This window comes from Triturus cristatus, chromosome 12 (assembly GCF_964204655.1).
Source record: "Triturus cristatus chromosome 12, aTriCri1.1, whole genome shotgun sequence".
Classification (NCBI taxonomy): domain Eukaryota; kingdom Metazoa; phylum Chordata; class Amphibia; order Caudata; family Salamandridae; genus Triturus; species Triturus cristatus.
In genome coordinates, this window is record NC_140595.1 from 663,137,974 (window position 1) to 663,164,127 (window position 26,154).

At 40.7% G+C, this 26,154-nt stretch overlaps 14 non-coding genes across 14 annotated transcripts; 10 read left to right on the forward strand and 4 right to left on the reverse strand.

Moving 5' to 3' along the window:
* Window positions 1-3,515: 3,515 nt before the first annotated feature.
* TRNAS-GCU (transfer RNA serine (anticodon GCU)) lies at window positions 3,516-3,597 on the forward strand. The gene has a single exon. It is a non-coding gene; the product is annotated as a tRNA-Ser (tRNA).
* A 588-nt stretch (window positions 3,598-4,185) lies between these two features.
* On the forward strand, window positions 4,186-4,257 carry TRNAT-UGU (transfer RNA threonine (anticodon UGU)). Its single transcript has one exon. It is a non-coding gene; the product is annotated as a tRNA-Thr (tRNA).
* Window positions 4,258-5,927: 1,670 nt separating this feature from the next.
* On the forward strand, window positions 5,928-6,009 carry TRNAS-GCU (transfer RNA serine (anticodon GCU)). Its single transcript has one exon. It is a non-coding gene; the product is annotated as a tRNA-Ser (tRNA).
* Window positions 6,010-8,993: 2,984 nt separating this feature from the next.
* Window positions 8,994-9,065, forward strand: TRNAT-UGU (transfer RNA threonine (anticodon UGU)). Its single transcript has one exon. It is a non-coding gene; the product is annotated as a tRNA-Thr (tRNA).
* A 2,334-nt stretch (window positions 9,066-11,399) lies between these two features.
* On the forward strand, window positions 11,400-11,471 carry TRNAT-UGU (transfer RNA threonine (anticodon UGU)). The gene has a single exon. It is a non-coding gene; the product is annotated as a tRNA-Thr (tRNA).
* Window positions 11,472-12,633: 1,162 nt separating this feature from the next.
* Window positions 12,634-12,728, reverse strand: TRNAI-UAU (transfer RNA isoleucine (anticodon UAU)). The gene is made up of 2 exons: window positions 12,691-12,728; window positions 12,634-12,669 (listed from the first exon to the last, which is right to left on the reverse strand). It is a non-coding gene; the product is annotated as a tRNA-Ile (tRNA).
* A 1,077-nt stretch (window positions 12,729-13,805) lies between these two features.
* TRNAT-UGU (transfer RNA threonine (anticodon UGU)) lies at window positions 13,806-13,877 on the forward strand. The gene has a single exon. It is a non-coding gene; the product is annotated as a tRNA-Thr (tRNA).
* A 1,162-nt stretch (window positions 13,878-15,039) lies between these two features.
* On the reverse strand, window positions 15,040-15,134 carry TRNAI-UAU (transfer RNA isoleucine (anticodon UAU)). Its single transcript has 2 exons — window positions 15,097-15,134; window positions 15,040-15,075 (listed from the first exon to the last, which is right to left on the reverse strand). It is a non-coding gene; the product is annotated as a tRNA-Ile (tRNA).
* Window positions 15,135-16,210: 1,076 nt separating this feature from the next.
* Window positions 16,211-16,282, forward strand: TRNAT-UGU (transfer RNA threonine (anticodon UGU)). Its single transcript has one exon. It is a non-coding gene; the product is annotated as a tRNA-Thr (tRNA).
* A 2,339-nt stretch (window positions 16,283-18,621) lies between these two features.
* TRNAT-UGU (transfer RNA threonine (anticodon UGU)) lies at window positions 18,622-18,693 on the forward strand. Its single transcript has one exon. It is a non-coding gene; the product is annotated as a tRNA-Thr (tRNA).
* A 3,574-nt stretch (window positions 18,694-22,267) lies between these two features.
* On the reverse strand, window positions 22,268-22,362 carry TRNAI-UAU (transfer RNA isoleucine (anticodon UAU)). The gene is made up of 2 exons: window positions 22,325-22,362; window positions 22,268-22,303 (listed from the first exon to the last, which is right to left on the reverse strand). It is a non-coding gene; the product is annotated as a tRNA-Ile (tRNA).
* Window positions 22,363-23,438: 1,076 nt separating this feature from the next.
* TRNAT-UGU (transfer RNA threonine (anticodon UGU)) lies at window positions 23,439-23,510 on the forward strand. The gene has a single exon. It is a non-coding gene; the product is annotated as a tRNA-Thr (tRNA).
* Window positions 23,511-24,672: 1,162 nt separating this feature from the next.
* Window positions 24,673-24,767, reverse strand: TRNAI-UAU (transfer RNA isoleucine (anticodon UAU)). Its single transcript has 2 exons — window positions 24,730-24,767; window positions 24,673-24,708 (listed from the first exon to the last, which is right to left on the reverse strand). It is a non-coding gene; the product is annotated as a tRNA-Ile (tRNA).
* A 1,076-nt stretch (window positions 24,768-25,843) lies between these two features.
* TRNAT-UGU (transfer RNA threonine (anticodon UGU)) lies at window positions 25,844-25,915 on the forward strand. The gene has a single exon. It is a non-coding gene; the product is annotated as a tRNA-Thr (tRNA).
* Window positions 25,916-26,154: the final 239 nt, after the last annotated feature.

Consider the following 26,154-nt stretch of genomic DNA (forward strand, 5'->3'; position numbering starts at 1 on the left):
GTGAACCTGGTTTCTGGGAAAGGAGTATCGAGATGAAGATGAGGAAAAGTGAACATGGACCACATTCATAGGTTAGAGAAATACATTTAATAGGTTGAATGGTTTTGAAAAGTGAACTTCGAGCAGTAATTGTTGTTTTTTAAATTGCAAATAAATTAAAAATGAATGTGGGATTGGAGGCACACTCTGAGCAGAAAAGCACCATAAGCTGCTATGGTGCAACTCAAGATGGTGAATAGAACCTTTAATATGATGATGCTCTTCTTTTGCTAGTTTTTTCGAGTCACCTTTTATTGTAAGTAGCTGATACAGCATTTTTTGCAGCTCTTCAGTTTATGGTTATCATGTGAGAACACTGTTTTCATCATATTTATTATTCTACAAATGTATTTTTAAATGCACTGATGTGGTGTTTGCATGAAATGCAAGATGGCACATCATGGAATGTTTAAACTGAGCATCGCGTAGGATATGTGATGTTTGGCACCCAGAGGAGTAGGACACGTAGATCCTATAAGAAGTAAAGACTCTCTAGCAAGGGCCATCCATACTCTGAGTTTAAACTTTACTTTTTGTGAAATGGTTTATGAAAAACAACACGGCTGCTCCAGGTGAGGCTCGAACTCACAACCTCGGCATGGCTCAGTGCAAGTACTGCTGTATAAGTACCGCGCACTAACCGATTGCACCACTGGAGCTCTCTCTTTTCACATCTCCCCAGGTGAGCCATCTACAGCTGACCAAGTAGATGACAGACACTGCTCCATCATTCACTGTGCAAGATCGACTCACATGCTAGCATGTTATCATGACTATTAAAAATACAGTCCTTAGATTCTATAATTGTCCTATAACATATGCTCTGTCTATTCAAAACCCCATAGAATTATATCTTGACAGTTCTGACAAAGTCTAGGGGAATCTTATGAATATTTGTAATTAGCACATAGTAAGAATTTCCCAAAAATGAAATGTAGGTCCCTAATTGGGGGAAGACGTGGAATGTGAGATCTTGCCTCAGCTGTTTTTTTTCTTTTTTAGGTACAGTATATTGACACTTCAGTACCTTTTGTGAAGCAAGGTTTCAGATGGGGCTGTAGGGCAGACGAGGTGGCCGAGTGGTTAAGGCGATGGACTGCTAATCCATTGTGCTCTGCACGCTTGGGTTCGAATCCCACCTTCATCGGAAAGCCATCAGAGTCTCTTTTGATGGCCAGCATTTCTTGTAGTATAATTACACTCTCTTTCAAGACAGAGCCAGGATCCGCTAGATGGGATCATCTGACTGTTCCATTTTAACAAATAGGTCAAATAAAGTGAAGTATTTTGTGCGTAATAGAAATTAGATCTTTCATGGAGTTTCCAGAGGATTGCCTTTCACTCACTCCTGGCTTATTAACCAGTTTGGATAAATAGATTGATAAGAAAGCAGCTCTTACTCCTAAAGTTTAGGCCGTCTCAAATGAATGACTGTTAACATATGTCTGCCCCACAGAGACAGATCACTTCTAATAAGTGGGTTCTCTATATGTCACTGATTGCAGACATACTAACTAGAGCTATCGGTATGGTCTTGAATGTGAAAACTCTTATTTTCTCATATGAAAATGTAGTTTTTCATACTTCCAAGAAAAGTGCCTTAAGCATGGTCTTCAATGTGTGCGCGCACGTGGACATTCATATGCAACTACGTTTCCATACAGAGTCTCAAAATCATAGATATATTCATACCTCAGTAAGAATACATGTTGCAATTTACATCCTGCGTGCAGACTGGCCTTGTAGCTCAGTGGCAGAGCACTGGTCTTGTAAACCAGGGGTCATGAGTCCAAGCCTCATCAGGGCCTTTTTACATGAGTCTTTCTGTATGTTGTTTTCAAGTCATTCTTCCCTGGAGTCACACCTTGCTTTAGGATTGCTTATTGCCAAGCTTCCCTTTCCTGCTTTCATATTATCAAGAAAATATCATGAAGATCATTGAATTATAAATTATTGCTTCACCCCTTCCGATCGCCTGACGAACGCCTGACAAACGCCATTCTCACCCTGCCGGGCAAAGCCAAATAAGCCATGCATATTTACAGTTCCTTTGAAAGGCAGAGCGAGGACTAGGACCTCTGTTCCGACTGAATCTGCATCCACAGAAAGGATGTTATAAGGCCCTACAGATTTCACCAAGGAGATGTGAAATTCTTCCCCCATAAAATACTTTTTTTCCCAGATACCCCGGCTCTTAGGCAAATGAGGTTACTCCTCAAAACCCCACCCCCACTCACCATAAATATCCTTCTCCCCTGCTGTCCATTCAAATGATACAAGGTATCTTGTACATAGAGAGAAAGGGAGAATAGGCAGACTTGCTTCAAAGATTTGGTGACCTTGGATGGGTGGGTTGAATGAAGAAGTGAACCTGGTTTCTGGGAAAGGAGTATCGAGATGAAGATGAGGAAAAGTGAACATGGACCACATTCATAGGTTAGAGAAATACATTTAATAGGTTGAATGGTTTTGAAAAGTGAACTTCGAGCAGTAATTGTTGTTTTTTAAATTGCAAAGAAATTAAAAATGAATGTGGGATTGGAGGCACACTCTGAGCAGAAAAGCACCATAAGCTGCTATGGTGCAACTCAAGATGGTGAATAGAACCTTTAATATGATGATGCTCTTCTTTTGCTAGTTTTTTCGAGTCACCTTTTATTGTAAGTAGCTGATACAGCATTTTTTGCAGCTCTTCAGTTTATGGTTATCATGTGAGAACACTGTTTTCATCATTTTTATTATTCTACAAATGTATTTTTAAATGCACTGATGTGGTGTTTGCATGAAATGCAAGATGGCACATCATGGAATGTTTAAACTGAGCATCGCGTAGGATATGTGATATTTGGCACCCAGAGGAGTAGGACACGTAGATCCTATAAGAAGTAAAGACTCTCTAGCAAGGGCCATCCATACTCTGAGTTTAAACTTTACTTTTTGTGAAATGGTTTATGAAAAACAACACGGCTGCTCCAGGTGAGGCTCGAACTCACAACCTCGGCATGGCTCAGTGCAAGTACTGCTGTATAAGTACCGCACGCTAACCGATTGTGCCACTGGAGCTCTCTCTTTTCACATCTCCCCAGGTGAGCCATCTACAGCTGACCAAGTAGATGACAGACACTGCTCCATCATTCACTGTGCAAGATCGACTCACATGCTAGCATGTTATCATGACTATTAAAAATACAGTCCAAACGGAATAGATTCTATAATTGTCCTATAACATATGCTCTGTCTATTCAAAACCCCATAGAATTATATCTTGACAGTTCTGACAAAGTCTAGGGGAATCTTATGAATATTTGTAATTAGCACATAGTAAGAATTTCCCAAAAATGAAATGTAGGTCCCTAATTGGGGGAAGACGTGGAATGTGAGATCTTGCCTCAGCTGTTTTTTTTCTTTTTTAGGTACAGTATATTGACACTTCAGTACCTTTTGTGAAGCAAGGTTTCAGATGGGGCTGTAGGGCAGACGAGGTGGCCGAGTGGTTAAGGCGATGGACTGCTAATCCATTGTGCTCTGCACGCGTGGGTTCGAATCCCACCTTCGTCGGAAAGCCATCAGAGTCTCTTTTGATGGCCAGCATTTCTTGTAGTATAATTACACTCTCTTTCAAGACAGAGCCAGGATCCGCTAGATGGGATCATCTGACTGTTCCATTTTAACAAATATGCAAATAAAGTGAAGTATTTTGTGCGTAATAGAAATTAGATCTTTCATGGAGTTTCCAGAGGATTGCCTTTCACTCACTCCTGGCTTATTAACCAGTTTGGATAAATAGATTGATAAGAAAGCAGCTCTTACTCCTAAAGTTTAGGCCGTCTCAAATGAATGACTGTTAACATATGTCTGCCCCACAGAGACAGATCACTTCTAATAAGTGGGTTCTCTATATGTCACTGATTGCAGACATACTAACTAGAGCTATCGGTATGGTCTTGAATGTGAAAACTCTTATTTTCTCATATGAAAATGTAGTTTTTCATACTTCCAAGAAAAGTGCCTTAAGCATGGTCTTCAATGTGTGCGCGCACGTGGACATTCATATGCAACTACGTTTCCATACAGAGTCTCAAAATCATAGATATATTCATACCTCAGTAAGAATACATGTTGCAATTTACATCCTGCGTGCAGACTGGCCTTGTAGCTCAGTGGCAGAGCACTGGTCTTGTAAACCAGGGGTCATGAGTTCAAGCCTCATCAGGGCCTTTTTACATGAGTCTTTCTGTATGTTGTTTTCAAGTCATTCTTCCCTGGAGTCACACCTTGCTTTAGGATTGCTTATTGCCAAGCTTCCCTTTCCTGCTTTCATATTATCAAGAAAATATCATGAAGATCATTGAATTATAAATTATTGCCTCACCCCTTCCGATCGCCTGACGAACGCCTGACAAACGCCATTCTCACCCTGCCGGGCAAAGCCAAATAAGCCATGCATATTTACAGTTCCTTTGAAAGGCAGAGCGAGGACTAGGACCTCTGTTCCGACTGAATCTGCATCCACAGAAAGGATGTTATAAGGCCCTACAAATTTCACCAAGGAGATGTGAAATTCTTCCCCCATAAAATACTTTTTTTCCCAGATACCCCGGCTCTTAGGCAAATGAGGTTACTCCTCAAAACCCCTCCCCCACTCACCATAAATATCCTTCTCTCCTGCTGTCCATAAAAATGATACAAGGTATCTTGTACATAGAGAGAAAGGGAGAATAGGCAGACTTGTGCTTCAAAGATTTGGTGACCTTGGATGGGTGGGTTGAATGAAGAAGTGAACCTGGTTTCTGGGAAAGGAGTATCGAGATGAAGATGAGGAAAAGTGAACATGGACCACATTCATAGGTTAGAGAAATACATTTAATAGGTTGAATGGTTTTGAAAAGTGAACTTCGAGCAGTAATTGTTGTTTTTTAAATTGCAAATAAATTAAAAATGAATGTGGGATTGGAGGCACACTCTGAGCAGAAAAGCACCATAAGCTGCTATGGTGCAACTCAAGATGGTGAATAGAACCTTTAATATGATGATGCTCTTCTTTTGCTAGTTTTTTCGAGTCACCTTTTATTGTAAGTAGCTGATACAGCATTTTTTGCAGCTCTTCAGTTTATGGTTATCATGTGAGAACACTGTTTTCATCATATTTATTATTCTACAAATGTATTTTTAAATGCACTGATGTGGTGTTTGCATGAAATGCAAGATGGCACATCATGGAATGTTTAAACTGAGCATCGCGTAGGATATGTGATATTTGGCACCCAGAGGAGTAGGACACGTAGATCCTATAAGAAGTAAATACTCTCTAGCAAGGGCCGTCCATACTCTGAGTTTAAACTTTACTTTTTGTGAAATGGTTTATGAAAAACAACACGGCTGCTCCAGGTGAGGCTCGAACTCACAACCTTGGCATGGCTCAGTGCAAGTACTGCTGTATAAGTACCGCACGCTAACCGATTGCGCCACTGGAGCTCTCTCTTTTCACATCTCCCCAGGTGAGCCATCTACAGCTGACCAAGTAGATGACAGACACTGCTCCATCATTCACTGTGCAAGATCGACTCACATGCTAGCATGTTATCATGACTATTAAAAATACAGTCCAAACGGAATAGATTCTATAATTGTCCTATAACATATGCTCTGTCTATTCAAAACCCCATAGAATTATATCTTGACAGTTCTGACAAAGTCTAGGGGAATCTTATGAATATTTGTAATTAGCACATAGTAAGAATTTCCCAAAAATGAAATGTAGGTCCCTAATTGGGGGAAGACGTGGAATGTGAGATCTTGCCTCAGCTGTTTTTTTTCTTTTTTAGGTACAGTATATTGACACTTCAGTACCTTTTGTGAAGCAAGGTTTTAGATGGGGCTGTAGGGCAGACGAGGTGGCCGAGTGGTTAAGGCGATGGACTGCTAATCCATTGTGCTCTGCACGCGTGGGTTCGAATCCCACCTTCGTCGGAAAGCCATCAGAGTCTCTTTTGATGGCCAGCATTTCTTGTAGTATAATTACACTCTCTTTCAAGACAGAGCCAGGATCCGCTAGATGGGATCATCTGACTGTTCCATTTTAACAAATATGTCAAATAAAGTGAAGTATTTTGTGCGTAATAGAAATTAGATCTTTCATGGAGTTTCCAGAGGATTGCCTTTCACTCACTCCTGGCTTATTAACCAGTTTGGATAAATAGATTGATAAGAAAGCAGCTCTTACTCCTAAAGTTTAGGCCGTCTCAAATGAATGACTGTTAACATATGTCTGCCCCACAGAGACAGATCACTTCTAATAAGTGGGTTCTCTATATGTCACTGATTGCAGACATACTAACTAGAGCTATCAGTATGGTCTTGAATGTGAAAACTCTTATTTTCTCATATGAAAATGTAGTTTTTCATACTTCTAAGAAAAGTGCCTTAAGCATGGTCTTCAATGTGTGCGCGCACGTGGACATTCATATGCAACTACGTTTCCATACAGAGTCTCAAAATCATAGATATATTCATACCTCAGTAAGAATACATGCTGCAATTTACATCCTGCGTGCAGACTGGCCTTGTAGCTCAGTGGCAGAGCACTGGTCTTGTAAACCAGGGGTCATGAGTTCAAGCCTCATCAGGTCCTTTTTACATGAGTCTTTCTGTATGTTGTTTTCAAGTCATTCTTCCCTGGAGTCACACCTTGCTTTAGGATTGCTTATTGCCAAGCTTCCCTTTCCTGCTTTCATATTATCAAGAAAATATCATGAAGATCATTGAATTATAAATTATTGCCTCACCCCTTCCGAACGCCTGACAAACGCCATTCTCACCCTGCCGGGCAAAGCCAAATAAGCCATGCATATTTACAGTTCCTTTGAAAGGCAGAGCGAGGACTAGGACCTCTGTTCCGACTGAATCTGCATCCACAGAAAGGATGTTAAAAGGCCCTACAAATTTCACCAAGGAGATGTGAAATTCTTCCCCCATAAAATACTTTTTTTCCCAGATACCCCGGCTCTTAGGCAAATGAGGTTACTCCTCAAAACCCCACCCCCACTCCCCATAAATATCCTTCTCTCCTGCTGTCCATTCAAATGATACAAGGTATCTTGTACATAGAGAGAAAGGGAGAATAGGCAGACTTGTGCTTCAAAGATTTGGTGACCTTGGATGGGTGGGTTGAATGAAGAAGTGAACCTTGTTTCTGGGAAAGGAGTATCGAGATGAAGATGAGGAAAAGTGAACATGGACCACATTCATAGGTTAGAGAAATACATTTAATAGGTTGAATGGTTTTGAAAAGTGAACTTCGAGCAGTAATTGTTGTTTTTTAAATTGCAAATAAATTAAAAATGAATGTGGGATTGGAGGCACACTCTGAGCAGAAAAGCACCATAAGCTGCTATGGTGCAACTCAAGATGGTGAATAGAACCTTTAATATGATGATGCTCTTCTTTTGCTAGTTTTTTCGAGTCACCTTTTATTGTAAGTAGCTGATACAGCATTTTTTGCAGCTCTTCAGTTTATGGTTATCATGTGAGAACACTGTTTTCATCATATTTATTATTCTACAAATGTATTTTTAAATGCACTGATGTGGTGTTTGCATGAAATGCAAGATGGCACATCATGGAATGTTTAAACTGAGCATCGCGTAGGATATGTGATATTTGGCACCCAGAGGAGTAGGACACGTAGATCCTATAAGAAGTAAAGACTCTCTAGCAAGGGCCGTCCATACTCTGAGTTTAAACTTTACTTTTTGTGAAATGGTTTATGAAAAACAACACGGCTGCTCCAGGTGAGGCTCGAACTCACAACCTCGGCATGGCTCAGTGCAAGTACTGCTGTATATGTACCGCGCGCTAACCGATTGCGCCACTGGAGCTCTCTCTTTTCACATCTCCCCAGGTGAGCCATCTACAGCTGACCAAGTAGATGACAGACACTGCTCCATCATTCACTGTGCAAGATCGACTCACATGCTAGCATGTTATCATGACTATTAAAAATACAGTCCTTAGATTCTATAATTGTCCTATAACATATGCTCTGTCTATTCAAAACCCCATAGAATTATATCTTGACAGTTCTGACAAAGTCTAGGGGAATCTTATGAATATTTGTAATTAGCACATAGTAAGAATTTCCCAAAAATGAAATGTAGGTCCCTAATTGGGGGAAGACGTGGAATGTGAGATCTTGCCTCAGCTGTTTTTTTTCTTTTTTAGGTACAGTATATTGACACTTCAGTACCTTTTGTGAAGCAAGGTTTCAGATGGGGCTGTAGGGCAGACGAGGTGGCCGAGTGGTTAAGGCGATGGACTGCTAATCCATTGTGCTCTGCACGCGTGTGTTCGAATCCCACCTTCGTCGGAAAGCCATCAGAGTCTCTTTTGATGGCCAGCATTTCTTGTAGTATAATTACACTCTCTTTCAAGACAGAGCCAGGATCCGCTAGATGGGATCATCTGACTGTTCCATTTTAACAAATATGTCAAATAAAGTGAAGTATTTTGTGCGTAATAGAAATTAGATCTTTCATGGAGTTTCCAGAGGATTGCCTTTCACTCACTCCTGGCTTATTAACCAGTTTGGATAAATAGATTGATAAGAAAGCAGCTCTTACTCCTAAAGTTTAGGCCGTCTCAAATGAATGACTGTTAACATATGTCTGCCCCACAGAGACAGATCACTTCTAATAAGTGGGTTCTCTATATGTCACTGATTGCAGACATACTAACTAGAGCTATCGGTATGGTCTTGAATGTGAAAACTCTTATTTTCTCATATGAAAATGTAGTTTTTCATACTTCCAAGAAAAGTGCCTTAAGCATGGTCTTCAATGTGTGCGCGCACGTGGACATTCATATGCAACTACGTTTCCATACAGAGTCTCAAAATCATAGATATATTCATACCTCAGTAAGAATACATGTTGCAATTTACATCCTGCGTGCAGACTGGCCTTGTAGCTCAGTGGCAGAGCACTGGTCTTGTAAACCAGGGGTCATGAGTTCAAGCCTCATCAGGGCCTTTTTACATGAGTCTTTCTGTATGTTGTTTTCAAGTCATTCTTCCCTGGAGTCACACCTTGCTTTAGGATTGCTTATTGCCAAGCTTCCCTTTCCTGCTTTCATATTATCAAGAAAATATCATGAAGATCATTGAATTATAAATTATTGCCTCACCCCTTCCGATCGCCTGACGAACGCCTGACAAACGCCATTCTCACCCTGCCGGGCAAAGCCAAATAAGCCATGCATATTTACAGTTCCTTTGAAAGGCAGAGCGAGGACTAGGACCTCTGTTCCGACTGAATCTGCATCCACAGAAAGGATGTTATAAGGCCCTACAAATTTCACCAAGGAGATGTGAAATTCTTCCCCCATAAAATACTTTTTTTCCCAGATACCCCGGCTCTTAGGCAAATGAGGTTACTCCTCAAAACCCCACCCCCACTCACCATAAATATCCTTCTCTCCTGCTGTCCATTCAAATGATACAAGGTATCTTGTACATAGAGAGAAAGGGAGAATAGGCAGACTTGTGCTTCAAAGATTTGGTGACCTTGGATGGGTGGGTTGAATGAAGAAGTGAACCTGGTTTCTGGGAAAGGAGTATCGAGATGAAGATGAGGAAAAGTGAACATGGACCACATTCATAGGTTAGAGAAATACATTTAATAGGTTGAATGGTTTTGAAAAGTGAACTTCGAGCAGTAATTGTTGTTTTTTAAATTGCAAATAAATTAAAAATGAATGTGGGATTGGAGGCACACTCTGAGCAGAAAAGCACCATAAGCTGCTATGGTGCAACTCAAGATGGTGAATAGAACCTTTAATATGATGATGCTCTTCTTTTGCTAGTTTTTTCGAGTCACCTTTTATTGTAAGTAGCTGATACAGCATTTTTTGCAGCTCTTCAGTTTATGGTTATCATGTGAGAACACTGTTTTCATCATATTTATTATTCTACAAATGTATTTTTAAATGCACTGATGTGGTGTTTGCATGAAATGCAAGATGGCACATCATGGAATGTTTAAACTGAGCATCGCGTAGGATATGTGATATTTGGCACCCAGAGGAGTAGGACACGTAGATCCTATAAGAAGTAAAGACTCTCTAGCAAGGGCCGTCCATACACTGAGTTTAAACTTTACTTTTTGTGAAATGGTTTATGAAAAACAACACGGCTGCTCCAGGTGAGGCTCGAACTCACAACCTCGGTATGGCTCAGTGCAAGTACTGCTGTATAAGTACCGCGTGCTAACCGATTGCGCCACTGGAGCTCTCTCTTTTCACATCTCTCCAGGTGAGCCATCTACAGCTGACCAAGTAGATGACAGACACTGCTCCATCATTCACTGTGCAAGATCGACTCACATGCTAGCATGTTATCATGACTATTAAAAATACAGTCCTTAGATTCTATAATTGTCCTATAACATATGCTCTGTCTATTCAAAACCCCATAGAATTATATCTTGACAGTTCTGACAAAGTCTAGGGGAATCTTATGAATATTTGTAATTAGCACATAGTAAGAATTTCCCAAAAATGAAATGTAGGTCCCTAATTGGGGGAAGACGTGGAATGTGAGATCTTGCCTCAGCTGTTTTTTTTCTTTTTTAGGTACAGTATATTGACACTTCAGTACCTTTTGTGAAGCAAGGTTTCAGATGGGGCTGTAGGGCAGACGAGGTGGCCGAGTGGTTAAGGCGATGGACTGCTAATCCATTGTGCTCTGCACGCGTGGGTTCGAATCCCACATTCGTCGGAAAGCCATCAGAGTCTCTTTTGATGGCCAGCATTTCTTGTAGTATAATTACACTCTCTTTCAAGACAGAGCCAGGATCCGCTAGATGGGATCATCTGACTGTTCCATTTTAACAAATATGTCAAATAAAGTGAAGTATTTTGTGCGTAATAGAAATTAGATCTTTCATGGAGTTTCCAGAGGATTGCCTTTCACTCACTCCTGGCTTATTAACCAGTTTGGATAAATAGATTGATAAGAAAGCAGCTCTTACTCCTAAAGTTTAGGCCGTCTCAAATGAATGACTGTTAACATATGTCTGCCCCACAGAGACAGATCACTTCTAATAAGTGGGTTCTCTATATGTCACTGATTGCAGACATACTAACTAGAGCTATCGGTATGGTCTTGAATGTGAAAACTCTTATTTTCTCATATGAAAATGTAGTTTTTCATACTTCCAAGAAAAGTGCCTTAAGCATGGTCTTCAATGTGTGCGCGCACGTGGACATTCATATGCAACTACGTTTCCATACAGAGTCTCAAAATCATAGATATATTCATACCTCAGTAAGAATACATGTTGCAATTTACATCCTGCGTGCAGACTGGCCTTGTAGCTCAGTGGCAGAGCACTGGTCTTGTAAACCAGGGGTCATGAGTTCAAGCCTCATCAGGGCCTTTTTACATGAGTCTTTCTGTATGTTGTTTTCAAGTCATTCTTCCCTGGAGTCACACCTTGCTTTAGGATTGCTTATTGCCAAGCTTCCCTTTCCTGCTTTCATATTATCAAGAAAATATCATGAAGATCATTGAATTATAAATTATTGCCTCACCCCTTCCGATCGCCTGACGAACGCCTGACAAACGCCATTCTCACCCTGCCGGGCAAAGCCAAATAAGCCATGCATATTTACAGTTCCTTTGAAAGGCAGAGCGAGGACTAGGACCTCTGTTCCGACTGAATCTGCATCCACAGAAAGGATGTTATAAGGCCCTACAAATTTCACCAAGGAGATGTGAAATTCTTCCCCCATAAAATACTTTTTTTCCCAGATACCCCGGCTCTTAGGCAAATGAGGTTACTCCTCAAAACCCCACCCCCACTCACCATAAATATCCTTCTCTCCTGCTGTCCATTCAAATGATACAAGGTATCTTGTACATAGAGAGAAAGTGAGAATAGGCAGACTTGTGCTTCAAAGATTTGGTGACCTTGGATGGGTGGGTTGAATGAAGAAGTGAACCTGGTTTCTGGGAAAGGAGTATCGAGATGAAGATGAGGAAAAGTGAACATGGACCACATTCATAGGTTAGAGAAATACATTTAATAGGTTGAATGGTTTTGAAAAGTGAACTTCGAGCAGTAATTGTTGTTTTTTAAATTGCAAATAAATTAAAAATGAATGTGGGATTGGAGGCACACTGTGAGCAGAAAAGCACCATAAGCTGCTATGGTGCAACTCAAGATGGTGAATAGAACCTTTAATATGATGATGCTCTTCTTTTGCTAGTTTTTTCGAGTCACCTTTTATTGTAAGTAGCTGATACAGCATTTTTTGCAGCTCTTCAGTTTATGGTTATCATATGAGAACACTGTTTTCATCATATTTATTATTCTACAAATGTATTTTTAAATGCACTGATGTGGTGTTTGCATGAAATGCAAGATGGCACATCATGGAATGTTTAAACTGAGCATCGCGTAGGATATGTGATATTTGGCACCCAGAGGAGTAGGACACGTAGATCCTATAAGAAGTAAAGACTCTCTAGCAAGGGCCGTCCATACTCTGAGTTTAAACTTTACTTTTTGTGAAATGGTTTATGAAAAACAACACGGCTGCTCCAGGTGAGGCTCGAACTCACAACCTCGGCATGGCTCAGTGCAAGTACTGCTGTATAAGTACCGCGCGCTAACCGATTGCGCCACTGGAGCTCTCTCTTTTCACATATCCCCAGGTGAGCCATCTACAGCTGACCAAGTAGATGACAGACACTGCTCCATCATTCACTGTGCAAGATCGACTCACATGCTAGCATGTTATCATGACTATTAAAAATACAGTCCTTAGATTCTATAATTGTCCTATAACATATGCTCTGTCTATTCAAAACCCCATAGAATTATATCTTGACAGTTCTGACAAAGTCTAGGGGAATCTTATGAATATTTGTAATTAGCACATAGTAAGAATTTCCCAAAAATGAAATGTAGGTCCCTAATTGGGGGAAGACGTGGAATGTGAGATCTTGCCTCAGCTGTTTTTTTTCTTTTTTAGGTACAGTATATTGACACTTCAGTACCTTTTGTGAAGCAAGGTTTCAGATGGGGCTGTAGGGCAGACGAGGTGGCCGAGTGGTTAAGGCGATGGACTGCTAATCCATTGTGCTCTGCACGCGTGTGTTCGAATCCCACCTTCGTCGGAAAGCCATCAGAGTCTCTTTTGATGGCCAGCATTTCTTGTAGTATAATTACACTCTCTTTCAAGACAGAGCCAGGATCCGCTAGATGGGATCATCTGACTGTTCCATTTTAACAAATATGTCAAATAAAGTGAAGTATTTTGTGCGTAATAGAAATTAGATCTTTCATGGAGTTTCCAGAGGATTGCCTTTCACTCACTCCTGGCTTATTAACCAGTTTGGATAAATAGATTGATAAGAAAGCAGCTCTTACTCCTAAAGTTTAGGCCGTCTCAAATGAATGACTGTTAACATATGTCTGCCCCACAGAGACAGATCACTTCTAATAAGTGGGTTCTCTATATGTCACTGATTGCAGACATACTAACTAGAGCTATCGGTATGGTCTTGAATGTGAAAACTCTTATTTTCTCATATGAAAATGTAGTTTTTCATACTTCCAAGAAAAGTGCCTTAAGCATGGTCTTCAATGTGTGCGCGCACGTGGACATTCATATGCAACTACGTTTCCATACAGAGTCTCAAAATCATAGATATATTCATACCTCAGTAAGAATACATGTTGCAATTTACATCCTGCGTGCAGACTGGCCTTGTAGCTCAGTGGCAGAGCACTGGTCTTGTAAACCAGGGGTCATGAGTTCAAGCCTCATCAGGGCCTTTTTACATGAGTCTTTCTGTATGTTGTTTTCAAGTCATTCTTCCCTGGAGTCACACCTTGCTTTAGGATTGCTTATTGCCAAGCTTCACTTTCCTGCTTTCATATTATCAAGAAAATATCATGAAGATCATTGAATTATAAATTATTGCCTCACCCCTTCCGATCGCCTGACGAACGCCTGACAAACGCCATTCTCACCCTGCCGGGCAAAGCCAAATAATCCATGCATATTTACAGTTCCTTTGAAAGGCAGAGCGAGGACTAGGACCTCTGTTCCGACTGAATCTGCATCCACAGAAAGGATGTTATAAGGCCCTACAAATTTCACCAAGGAGATGTGAAATTCTTCCCCCATAAAATACTTTTTTTCCCAGATACCCCGGCTCTTAGGCAAATGAGGTTACTCCTCAAAACCCCACCCCCACTCACCATAAATATCCTTCTCTCCTGCTGTCCATTCAAATGATACAAGGTATCTTGTACATAGAGAGAAAGGGAGAATAGGCAGACTTGTGCTTCAAAGATTTGGTGACCTTGGATGGGTGGGTTGAATGAAGAAGTGAACCTGGTTTCTGGGAAAGGAGTATCGAGATGAAGATGAGGAAAAGTGAACATGGACCACATTCATAGGTTAGAGAAATACATTTAATAGGTTGAATGGTTTTGAAAAGTGAACTTCGAGCAGTAATTGTTGTTTTTTAAATTGCAAATAAATTAAAAATGAATGTGGGATTGGAGGCACACTCTGAGCAGAAAAGCACCATAAGCTGCTATGGTGCAACTCAAGATGGTGAATAGAACCTTTAATATGATGATGCTCTTCTTTTGCTAGTTTTTTCGAGTCACCTTTTATTGTAAGTAGCTGATACAGCATTTTTTGCAGCTCTTCAGTTTATGGTTATCATGTGAGAACACTGTTTTCATCATATTTATTATTCTACAAATGTATTTTTAAATGCACTGATGTGGTGTTTGCATGAAATGCAAGATGGCACATCATGGAATGTTTAAACTGAGCATCGCGTAGGATATGTGATATTTGGCACCCAGAGGAGTAGGACACGTAGATCCTATAAGAAGTAAAGACTCTCTAGCAAGGGCCGTCCATACTCTGAGTTTAAACTTTACTTTTTGTGAAATGGTTTATGAAAAACAACACGGCTGCTCCAGGTGAGGCTCGAACTCACAACCTCGGCATGGCTCAGTGCAAGTACTGCTGTATAAGTACCGCGCGCTAACCGATTGCGCCACTGGAGCTCTCTCTTTTCACATCTCCCCAGGTGAGCCATCTACAGCTGACCAAGTAGATGACAGACACTGCTCCATCATTCACTGTGCAAGATCGACTCACATGCTAGCATGTTATCATGACTATTAAAAATACAGTCCTTAGATTCTATAATTGTCCTATAACATATGCTCTGTCTATTCAAAACCCCATAGAATTATATCTTGACAGTTCTGACAAAGTCTAGGGGAATCTTATGAATATTTGTAATTAGCACATAGTAAGAATTTCCCAAAAATGAAATGTAGGTCCCTAATTGGGGGAAGACGTGGAATGTGAGATCTTGCCTCAGCTGTTTTTTTTCTTTTTTAGGCACAGTATATTGACACTTCAGTACCTTTTGTGAAGCAAGGTTTCAGATGGGGCTGTAGGGCAGACGAGGTGGCCGAGTGGTTAAGGCGATGGACTGCTAATCCATTGTGCTCTGCACGCGTGGGTTCGAATCCCACATTCGTCGGAAAGCCTCAGAGTCTCTTTTGATGGCCAGCATTTCTTGTAGTATAATTACACTCTCTTTCAAGACAGAGCCAGGATCCGCTAGATGGGATCATCTGACTGTTCCATTTTAACAAATATGTCAAATAAAGTGAAGTATTTTGTGCGTAATAGAAATTAGATCTTTCATGGAGTTTCCAGAGGATTGCCTTTCACTCACTCCTGGCTTATTAACCAGTTTGGATAAATAGATTGATAAGAAAGCAGCTCTTACTCCTAAAGTTTAGGCCGTCTCAAATGAATGACTGTTAACATATGTCTGCCCCACAGAGACAGATCACTTCTAATAAGTGGGTTCTCTATATGTCACTGATTGCAGACATACTAACTAGAGCTATCGGTATGGTCTTGAATGTGAAAACTCTTATTTTCTCATATGAAAATGTAGTTTTTCATACTTCCAAGAAAAGTGCCTTAAGCATGGTCTTCAATGTGTGCGCGCACGTGGACATTCATATGCAACTACGTTTCCATACAGAGTCTCAAAATCATAGATATATTCATACCTCAGTAAGAATACATGTTGCAATTTACATCCTGCGTGCAGACTGGCCTTGTAGCTCAGTGGCAGAGCACTGGTCTTGTAAACCAGGGGTCATGAGTTCAAGCCTCATCAGGGCCTTTTTACATGAGTCTTTCTGTATGTTGTTTTCAAGTCATTCTTCCCTGGAGTCACACCTTGCTTTAGGATTGCTTATTGCCAAGCTTCCCTTTCCTGCTTTCATATTATCAAGAAAATATCATGAAGATCATTGAATTATAAATTATTGCCTCACCCCTTCCGATCGCCTGACGAACGCCTGACAAACGCCATTCTCACCCTGCCGGGCAAAGCCAAATAAGCCATGCATATTTACAGTTCCTTTGAAAGGCAGAGCGAGGACTAGGACCTCTGTTCCGACTGAATCTGCATCCACAGAAAGGATGTTATAAGGCCCTACAAATTTCACCAAGGAGATGTGAAATTCTTCCCCCATAAAATACTTTTTTTCCCAGATACCCCGGCTCTTAGGCAAATGAGGTTACTCCTCAAAACCCCACCCCCACTCACCATAAATATCCTTCTCTCCTGCTGTCCATTCAAATGATACAAGGTATCTTGTACATAGAGAGAAAGGGAGAATAGGCAGACTTGCTTCAAAGATTTGGTGACCTTGGATGGGTGGGTTGAATGAAGAAGTGAACCTGGTTTCTGGGAAAGGAGTATCGAGATGAAGATGAGGAAAAGTGAACATGGACCACTTTCATAGGTTAGAGAAATACATTTAATAGGTTGAATGGTTTTGAAAAGTGAACTTCGAGCAGTAATTGTTGTTTTTTAAATTGCAAAGAAATTAAAAATGAATGTGGGATTGGAGGCACACTCTGAGCAGAAAAGCACCATAAGCTGCTATGGTGCAACTCAAGATGGTGAATAGAACCTTTAATATGATGATGCTCTTCTTTTGCTAGTTTTTTCGAGTCACCTTTTATTGTAAGTAGCTGATACAGCATTTTTTGCAGCTCTTCAGTTTATGGTTATCATGTGAGAACACTGTTTTCATCATTTTTATTATTCTACAAATGTATTTTTAAATGCACTGATGTGGTGTTTGCATGAAATGCAAGATGGCACATCATGGAATGTTTAAACTGAGCATCGCGTAGGATATGTGATATTTGGCACCCAGAGGAGTAGGACACGTAGATCCTATAAGAAGTAAAGACTCTCTAGCAAGGGCCGTCCATACTCTGAGTTTAAACTTTACTTTTTATGAAATGGTTTATGAAAAACAACACGGCTGCTCCAGGTGAGGCTCGAACTCACAACCTCGGCATGGCTCAGTGCAAGTACTGCTGTATAAGTACCGCGTGCTAAACGATTGTGCCACTGGAGCTCTTTCTTTTCACATCTCCCCAGGTGAGCCATCTACAGCTGACCAAGTAGATGACAGACACTGCTCCATCATTCACTGTGCAAGATCGACTCACATGCTAGCATGTTATCATGACTATTAAAAATACAGTCCAAACGGAATAGATTCTATAATTGTCCTATAACATATGCTCTGTCTATTCAAAACCCCATAGAATTATATCTTGACAGTTCTGACAAAGTCTAGGGGAATCTTATGAATATTTGTAATTAGCACATAGTAAGAATTTCCCAAAAATGAAATGTAGGTCCCTAATTGGGGGAAGACGTGGAATGTGAGATCTTGCCTCAGCTGTTTTTTTTCTTTTTTAGGTACAGTATATTGACACTTCAGTACCTTTTGTGAAGCAAGGTTTCAGATGGGGCTGTAGGGCAGACGAGGTGGCCGAGTGGTTAAGGCGATGGACTGCTAATCCATTGTGCTCTGCACGCGTGGGTTTGAATCCCACCTTCGTCGGAAAGCCATCAGAGTCTCTTTTGATGGCCAGCATTTCTTGTAGTATAATTACACTCTCTTTCAAGACAGAGCCAGGATCCGCTAGATGGGATCATCTGACTGTTCCATTTTAACAAATATGTCAAATAAAGTGAAGTATTTTGTGCGTAATAGAAATTAGATCTTTCATGGAGTTTCCAGAGGATTGCCTTTCACTCACTCCTGGCTTATTAACCAGTTTGGATAAATAGATTGATAAGAAAGCAGCTCTTACTCCTAAAGTTTAGGCCGTCTCAAATGAATGACTGTTAACATATGTCTGCCCCACAGAGACAGATCACTTCTAATAAGTGGGTTCTCTATATGTCACTGATTGCAGAAATACTAACTAGAGCTATCGGTATGGTCTTGAATGTGAAAACTCTTATTTTCTCATATGAAAATGTAGTTTTTCATACTTCCAAGAAAAGTGCCTTAAGCATGGTCTTCAATGTGTGCGCGCACGTGGACATTCATATGCAACTACGTTTCCATACAGAGTCTCAAAATCATAGATATATTCATACCTCAGTAAGAATACATGTTGCAATTTACATCCTGCGTGCAGACTGGCCTTGTAGCTCAGTGGCAGAGCACTGGTCTTGTAAACCAGGGGTCATGAGTTCAAGCCTCATCAGGGCCTTTTTACATGAGTCTTTCTGTATGTTGTTTTCAAGTCATTCTTCCCTGGAGTCACACCTTGCTTTAGGATTGCTTATTGCCAAGCTTCCCTTTCCTGCTTTCATATTATCAAGAAAATATCATGAAGATCATTGAATTATAAATTATTGCCTCACCCCTTCCGATCGCCTGACGAACGCCTGACAAACGCCATTCTCACCCTGCCGGGCAAAGCCAAATAAGCCATGCATATTTACAGTTCCTTTGAAAGGCAGAGCGAGGACTAGGACCTCTGTTCCGACTGAATCTGCATCCACAGAAAGGATGTTATAAGGCCCTACAAATTTCACCAAGGAGATGTGAAATTCTTCCCCCATAAAATACTTTTTTTCCCAGATACCCCGGCTCTTAGGCAAATGAGGTTACTCCTCAAAACCCCACCCCCACTCACCATAAATATCCTTCTCTCCTGCTGTCCATTCAAATGATACAAGGTATCTTGTACATAGAGAGAAAGGGAGAATAGGCAGACTTGCTTCAAAGATTTGGTGACCTTGGATGGGTGGGTTGAATGAAGAAGTGAACCTGGTTTCTGGGAAAGGAGTATCGAGATGAAGATGAGGAAAAGTGAACATGGACCACTTTCATAGGTTAGAGAAATACGTTTAATAGGTTGAATGGTTTTGAAAAGTGAACTTCGAGCAGTAATTGTTGTTTTTTAAATTGCAAAGAAATTAAAAATGAATGTGGGATTGGAGGCACACTCTGAGCAGAAAAGCACCATAAGCTGCTATGGTGCAACTCAAGATGGTGAATAGAACCTTTAATATGATGATGCTCTTCTTTTGCTAGTTTTTTCGAGTCACCTTTTATTGTAAGTAGCTGATACAGCATTTTTTGCAGCTCTTCAGTTTATGGTTATCATGTGAGAACATTATTTTCATCATTTTTATTATTCTACAAATGTATTTTTAAATGCACTGATGTGGTGTTTGCATGAAATGCAAGATGGCACATCATGGAATGTTTAAACTGAGCATCGCGTAGGATATGTGATATTTGGCACCCAGAGGAGTAGGACACTTAGATCCTATAAGAAGTAAAGACTCTCTAGCAAGGGCCGTCCATACTCTGAGTTTAAACTTTACTTTTTATGAAATGGTTTATGAAAAACAACACGGCTGCTCCAGGTGAGGCTCGATCTCACAACCTCGGCATGGCTCAGTGCAAGTACTGCTGTATAAGTACCGCGCGCTAAACGATTGTGCCACTGGAGCTCTCTCTTTTCACATCTCCCCAGGTGAGCCATCTACAGCTGACCAAGTAGATGACAGACACTGCTCCATCATTCACTGTGCAAGATCGACTCACATGCTAGCATGTTATCATGACTATTAAAAATACAGTCCAAACGGAATAGATTCTATAATTGTCCTATAACATATGCTCTGTCTATTCAAAACCCCATAGAATTATATCTTGGCAGTTCTGACAAAGTCTAGGGGAATCTTATGAATATTTGTAATTAGCACATAGTAAGAATTTCCCAAAAATGAAATGTAGGTCCCTAATTGGGGGAAGACGTGGAATGTGAGATCTTGCCTCAGCTGTTTTTTTTCTTTTTTAGGTACAGTATATTGACACTTCAGTACCTTTTGTGAAGCAAGGTTTCAGATGGGGCTGTAGGGCAGACGAGGTGGCCGAGTGGTTAAGGCGATGGACTGCTAATCCATTGTGCTCTGCACGCGTGGGTTTGAATCCCACCTTCGTCGGAAAGCCATCAGAGTCTCTTTTGATGGCCAGCATTTCTTGTAGTATAATTACACTCTCTTTCAAGACAGAGCCAGGATCCGCTAGATGGGATCATCTGACTGTTCCATTTTAACAAATATGTCAAATAAAGTGAAGTATTTTGTGCGTAATAGAAATTAGATCTTTCATGGAGTTTCCAGAGGATTGCCTTTCACTCACTCCTGGCTTATTAACCAGTTTGGATAAATAGATTGATAAGAAAGCAGCTCTTACTCCTAAAGTTTAGGCCGTCTCAAATGAATGACTGTTAACATATGTCTGCCCCACAGAGACAGATCACTTCTAATAAGTGGGTTCTCTATATGTCACTGATTGCAGACATACTAACTAGAGCTATCAGTATGGTCTTGAATGTGAAAACTCTTATTTTTTCATATGAAAATGTAGTTTTTCATACTTCTAAGAAAAGTGCCTTAAGCATGGTCTTCAATGTGTGCGCGCACGTGGACATTCATATGCAACTACGTTTCCATACAGAGTCTCAAAATCATAGATATATTCATACCTCAGTAAGAATACATGTTGCAATTTACATCCTGCGTGCAGACTGGCCTTGTAGCTCAGTGGCAGAGCACTGATCTTGTAAACCAGGGGTCATGAGTTCAAGCCTCATCAGGGCCTTTTTACATGAGTCTTTCTGTATGTTGTTTTCAAGTCATTCTTCCCTGGAGTCACACCTTGCTTTAGGATTGCTTATTGCCAAGCTTCCCTTTCCTGCTTTCATATTATCAAGAAAATATCATGAAGATCATTGAATTATAAATTATTGCCTCACCCCTTCCGATCGCCTGACGAACGCCATTCTCACCCTGCCGGGCAAGCCCTGCCGGGCAAAGCCAAATAAGCCATGCATATTTACAGTTCCTTTGAAAGGCAGAGCGAGGACTAGGACCTCTGTTCCGACTGAATCTGCATCCACAGAAAGGATGTTATAAGGCCCTACAAATTTCACCAAGGAGATGTGAAATTCTTCCCCCATAAAATACTTTTTTTCCCAGATACCCCGGCTCTTAGGCAAATGAGGTTACTCCTCAAAACCCCACCCCCACTCACCATAAATATCCTTCTCTCCTGCTGTCCATTCAAATGATACAAGGTATCTTGTACATAGAGAGAAAGGGAGAATAGGCAGACTTGCTTCAAAGATTTGGTGACCTTGGATGGGTGGGTTGAATGAAGAAGTGAACCTGGTTTCTGGGAAAGGAGTATCGAGATGAAGATGAGGAAAAGTGAACATGGACCACATTCATAGGTTAGAGAAATACATTTAATAGGTTGAATGGTTTTGAAAAGTGAACTTCGAGCAGTAAATGTTGTTTTTTAAATTGCAAATAAATTAAAAATGAATGTGGGATTGGAGGCACACTCTGAGCAGAAAAGCACCATAAGCTGCTATGGTGCAACTCAAGATGGTGAATAGAACCTTTAATATGATGATGCTCTTCTTTTGCTAGTTTTTTCGAGTCACCTTTTATTGTAAGTAGCTGATACAGCATTTTTTGCAGCTCTTCAGTTTATGGTTATCATGTGAGAACACTGTTTTCATCATATTTATTATTCTACAAATGTATTTTTAAATGCACTGATGTGGTGTTTGCATGAAATGCAAGATGGCACATCATGGAATGTTTAAACTGAGCATCGCGTAGGATATGTGATATTTGGCACCCAGAGGAGTAGGACACGTAGATCCTATAAGAAGTAAAGACTCTCTAGCAAGGGCCGTCCATACTCTGAGTTTAAACTTTACTTTTTGTGAAATGGTTTATGAAAAACAACACGGCTGCTCCAGGTGAGGCTCGAACTCACAACCTCGGCATGGCTCAGTGCAAGTACTGCTGTATAAGTACCGCGCGCTAACCGATTGCGCCACTGGAGCTCTCTCTTTTCACATCTCCCCAGGTGAGCCATCTACAGCTGACCAAGTAGATGACAGACACTGCTCCATCATTCACTGTGCAAGATCGACTCACATGCTAGCATGTTATCATGACTATTAAAAATACAGTCCTTAGATTCTATAATTGTCCTATAACATATGCTCTGTCTATTCAAAACCCCATAGAATTATATCTTGACAGTTCTGACAAAGTCTAGGGGAATCTTATGAATATTTGTAATTAGCACATAGTAAGAATTTCCCAAAAATGAAATGTAGGTCCCTAATTGGGGGAAGACGTGGAATGTGAGATCTTGCCTCAGCTGTTTTTTTCTTTTTTAGGTACAGTATATTGACACTTCAGTACCTTTTGTGAAGCAAGGTTTCAGATGGGGCTGTAGGGCAGACGAGGTGGCCGAGTGGATAAGGCGATGGACTGCTAATCCATTGTGCTCTGCACGCGTGGGTTCGAATCACACCTTCGTCGGAAAGCCATCAGAGTCTCTTTTGATGGCCAGCATTTCTTGTAGTATAATTACACTCTCTTTCAAGACAGAGCCAGGATCCGCTAGATGGGATCATCTGACTGTTCCATTTTAACAAATATGTCAAATAAAGTGAAGTATTTTGTGCGTAATAGAAATTAGATCTTTCATGGAGTTTCCAGAGGATTGCCTTTCACTCACTCCTGGCTTATTAACCAGTTTGGATAAATAGATTGATAAGAAAGCAGCTCTTACTCCTAAAGTTTAGGCCGTCTCAAATGAATGACTGTTAACATATGTCTGCCCCACAGAGACAGATCACTTCTAATAAGTGGGTTCTCTATATGTCACTGATTGCAGACATACTAACTAGAGCTATCGGTATGGTCTTGAATGTGAAAACTCTTATTTTCTCATATGAAAATGTAGTTTTTCATACTTCCAAGAAAAGTGCCTTAAGCATGGTCTTCAATGTGTGCGCGCACGTGGACATTCATATGCAACTACGTTTCCATACAGAGTCTCAAAATCATAGATATATTCATACCTCAGTAAGAATACATGTTGCAATTTACATCCTGCGTGCAGACTGGCCTTGTAGCTCAGTGGCAGAGCACTGGTCTTGTAAACCAGGGGTCATGAGTTCAAGCCTCATCAGGGCCTTTTTACATGAGTCTTTCTGTATGTTGTTTTCAAGTCATTCTTCCCTGGAGTCACACCTTGCTTTAGGATTGCTTATTGCCAAGCTTCCCTTTCCTGCTTTCATATTATCAAGAAAATATCATGAAGATCATTGAATTATAAATTATTGCCTCACCCCTTCCGATCGCCTGACGAACGCCTGACAAACGCCATTCTCACCCTGCCGGGCAAAGCCAAATAAGCCATGCATATTTACAGTTCCTTTGAAAGGCAGAGCGAGGACTAGGACCTCTGTTCCGACTGAATCTGCATCCACAGAAAGGATGTTATAAGGCCCTACAAATTTCACCAAGGAGATGTGAAATTCTTCCCCCATAAAATACTTTTTTTCCCAGATACCCCGGCTCTTAGGCAAATGAGGTTACTCCTCAAAACCCCACCCCCACTCACCATAAATATCCTTCTCTCCTGCTGTCCATTCAAATGATACAAGGTATCTTGTACATAGAGAGAAAGGGAGAATAGGCAGACTTGTGCTTCAAAGATTTGGTGACCTTGGATGGGTGGGTTGAATGAAGAAGTGAACCTGGTTTCTGGGAAAGGAGTATCGAGATGAAGATGAGGAAAAGTGAACATGGACCACATTCATAGGTTAGAGAAATACATTTAATAGGTTGAATGGTTTTGAAAAGTGAACTTCGAGCAGTAATTGTTGTTTTTTAAATTGCAAATAAATTAAAAATGAATGTGGGATTGAAGGCACACTCTGAGCAGAAAAGCACCATAAGCTGCTATGGTGCAACTCAAGATGGTGAATAGAACCTTTAATATGATGATGCTCTTCTTTTGCTAGTTTTTTCGAGTCACCTTTTATTGTAAGTAGCTGATACAGCATTTTTTGCAGCTCTTCAGTTTATGGTTATCATGTGAGAACACTGTTTTCATCATATTTATTATTCTACAAATGTATTTTTAAATGCACTGATGTGGTGTTTGCATGAAATGCAAGATGGCACATCATGGAATGTTTAAACTGAGCATCGCGTAGGATATGTGATATTTGGCACCCAGAGGAGTAGGACACGTAGATCCTATAAGAAGTAAAGACTCTCTAGCAAGGGCCGTCCATACTCTGAGTTTAAACTTTACTTTTTGTGAAATGGTTTATGAAAAACAACACGGCTGCTCCAGGTGAGGCTCGAACTCACAACCTCGGCATGGCTCAGTGCAAGTACTGCTGTATAAGTACCGCGCGCTAACCGATTGCGCCACTGGAGCTCTCTCTTTTCACATCTCCCCAGGTGAGCCATCTACAGCTGACCAAGTAGATGACAGACACTGCTCCATCATTCACTGTGCAAGATCGACTCACATGCTAGCATGTTATCATGACTATTAAAAATACAGTCCTTAGATTCTATAATTGTCCTATAACATATGCTCTGTCTATTCAAAACCCCATAGAATTATATCTTGACAGTTCTGACAAAGTCTAGGGGAATCTTATGAATATTTGTAATTAGCACATAGTAAGAATTTCCCAAAAATGAAATGTAGGTCCCTAATTGGGGGAAGACGTGGAATGTGAGATCTTGCCTCAGCTGTTTTTTTCTTTTTTAGGTACAGTATATTGACACTTCAGTACCTTTTGTGAAGCAAGGTTTCAGATGGGGCTGTAGGGCAGACGAGGTGGCCGAGTGGATAAGGCGATGGACTGCTAATCCATTGTGCTCTGCACGCGTGGGTTCGAATCCCACCTTCGTCGGAAAGCCATCAGAGTCTCTTTTGATGGCCAGCATTTCTTGTAGTATAATTACACTCTCTTTCAAGACAGAGCCAGGATCCGCTAGATGGGATCATCTGACTGTTCCATTTTAACAAATATGTCAAATAAAGTGAAGTATTTTGTGCGTAATAGAAATTAGATCTTTCATGGAGTTTCCAGAGGATTGCCTTTCACTCACTCCTGGCTTATTAACCAGTTTGGATAAATAGATTGATAAGAAAGCAGCTCTTACTCCTAAAGTTTAGGCCGTCTCAAATGAATGACTGTTAACATATGTCTGCCCCACAGAGACAGATCACTTCTAATAAGTGGGTTCTCTATATGTCACTGATTGCAGACATACTAACTAGAGCTATCGGTATGGTCTTGAATGTGAAAACTCTTATTTTCTCATATGAAAATGTAGTTTTTCATACTTCCAAGAAAAGTGCCTTAAGCATGGTCTTCAATGTGTGCGCGCACGTGGACATTCATATGCAACTACGTTTCCATACAGAGTCTCAAAATCATAGATATATTCATACCTCAGTAAGAATACATGTTGCAATTTACATCCTGCGTGCAGACTGGCCTTGTAGCTCAGTGGCAGAGCACTGGTCTTGTAAACCAGGGGTCATGAGTTCAAGCCTCATCAGGGCCTTTTTACATGAGTCTTTCTGTATGTTGTTTTCAAGTCATTCTTCCCTGGAGTCACACCTTGCTTTAGGATTGCTTATTGCCAAGCTTCCCTTTCCTGCTTTCATATTATCAAGAAAATATCATGAAGATCATTGAATTATAAATTATTGCCTCACCCCTTCCGATCGCCTGACGAACGCCTGACAAACGCCATTCTCACCCTGCCGGGCAAAGCCAAATAAGCCATGCATATTTACAGTT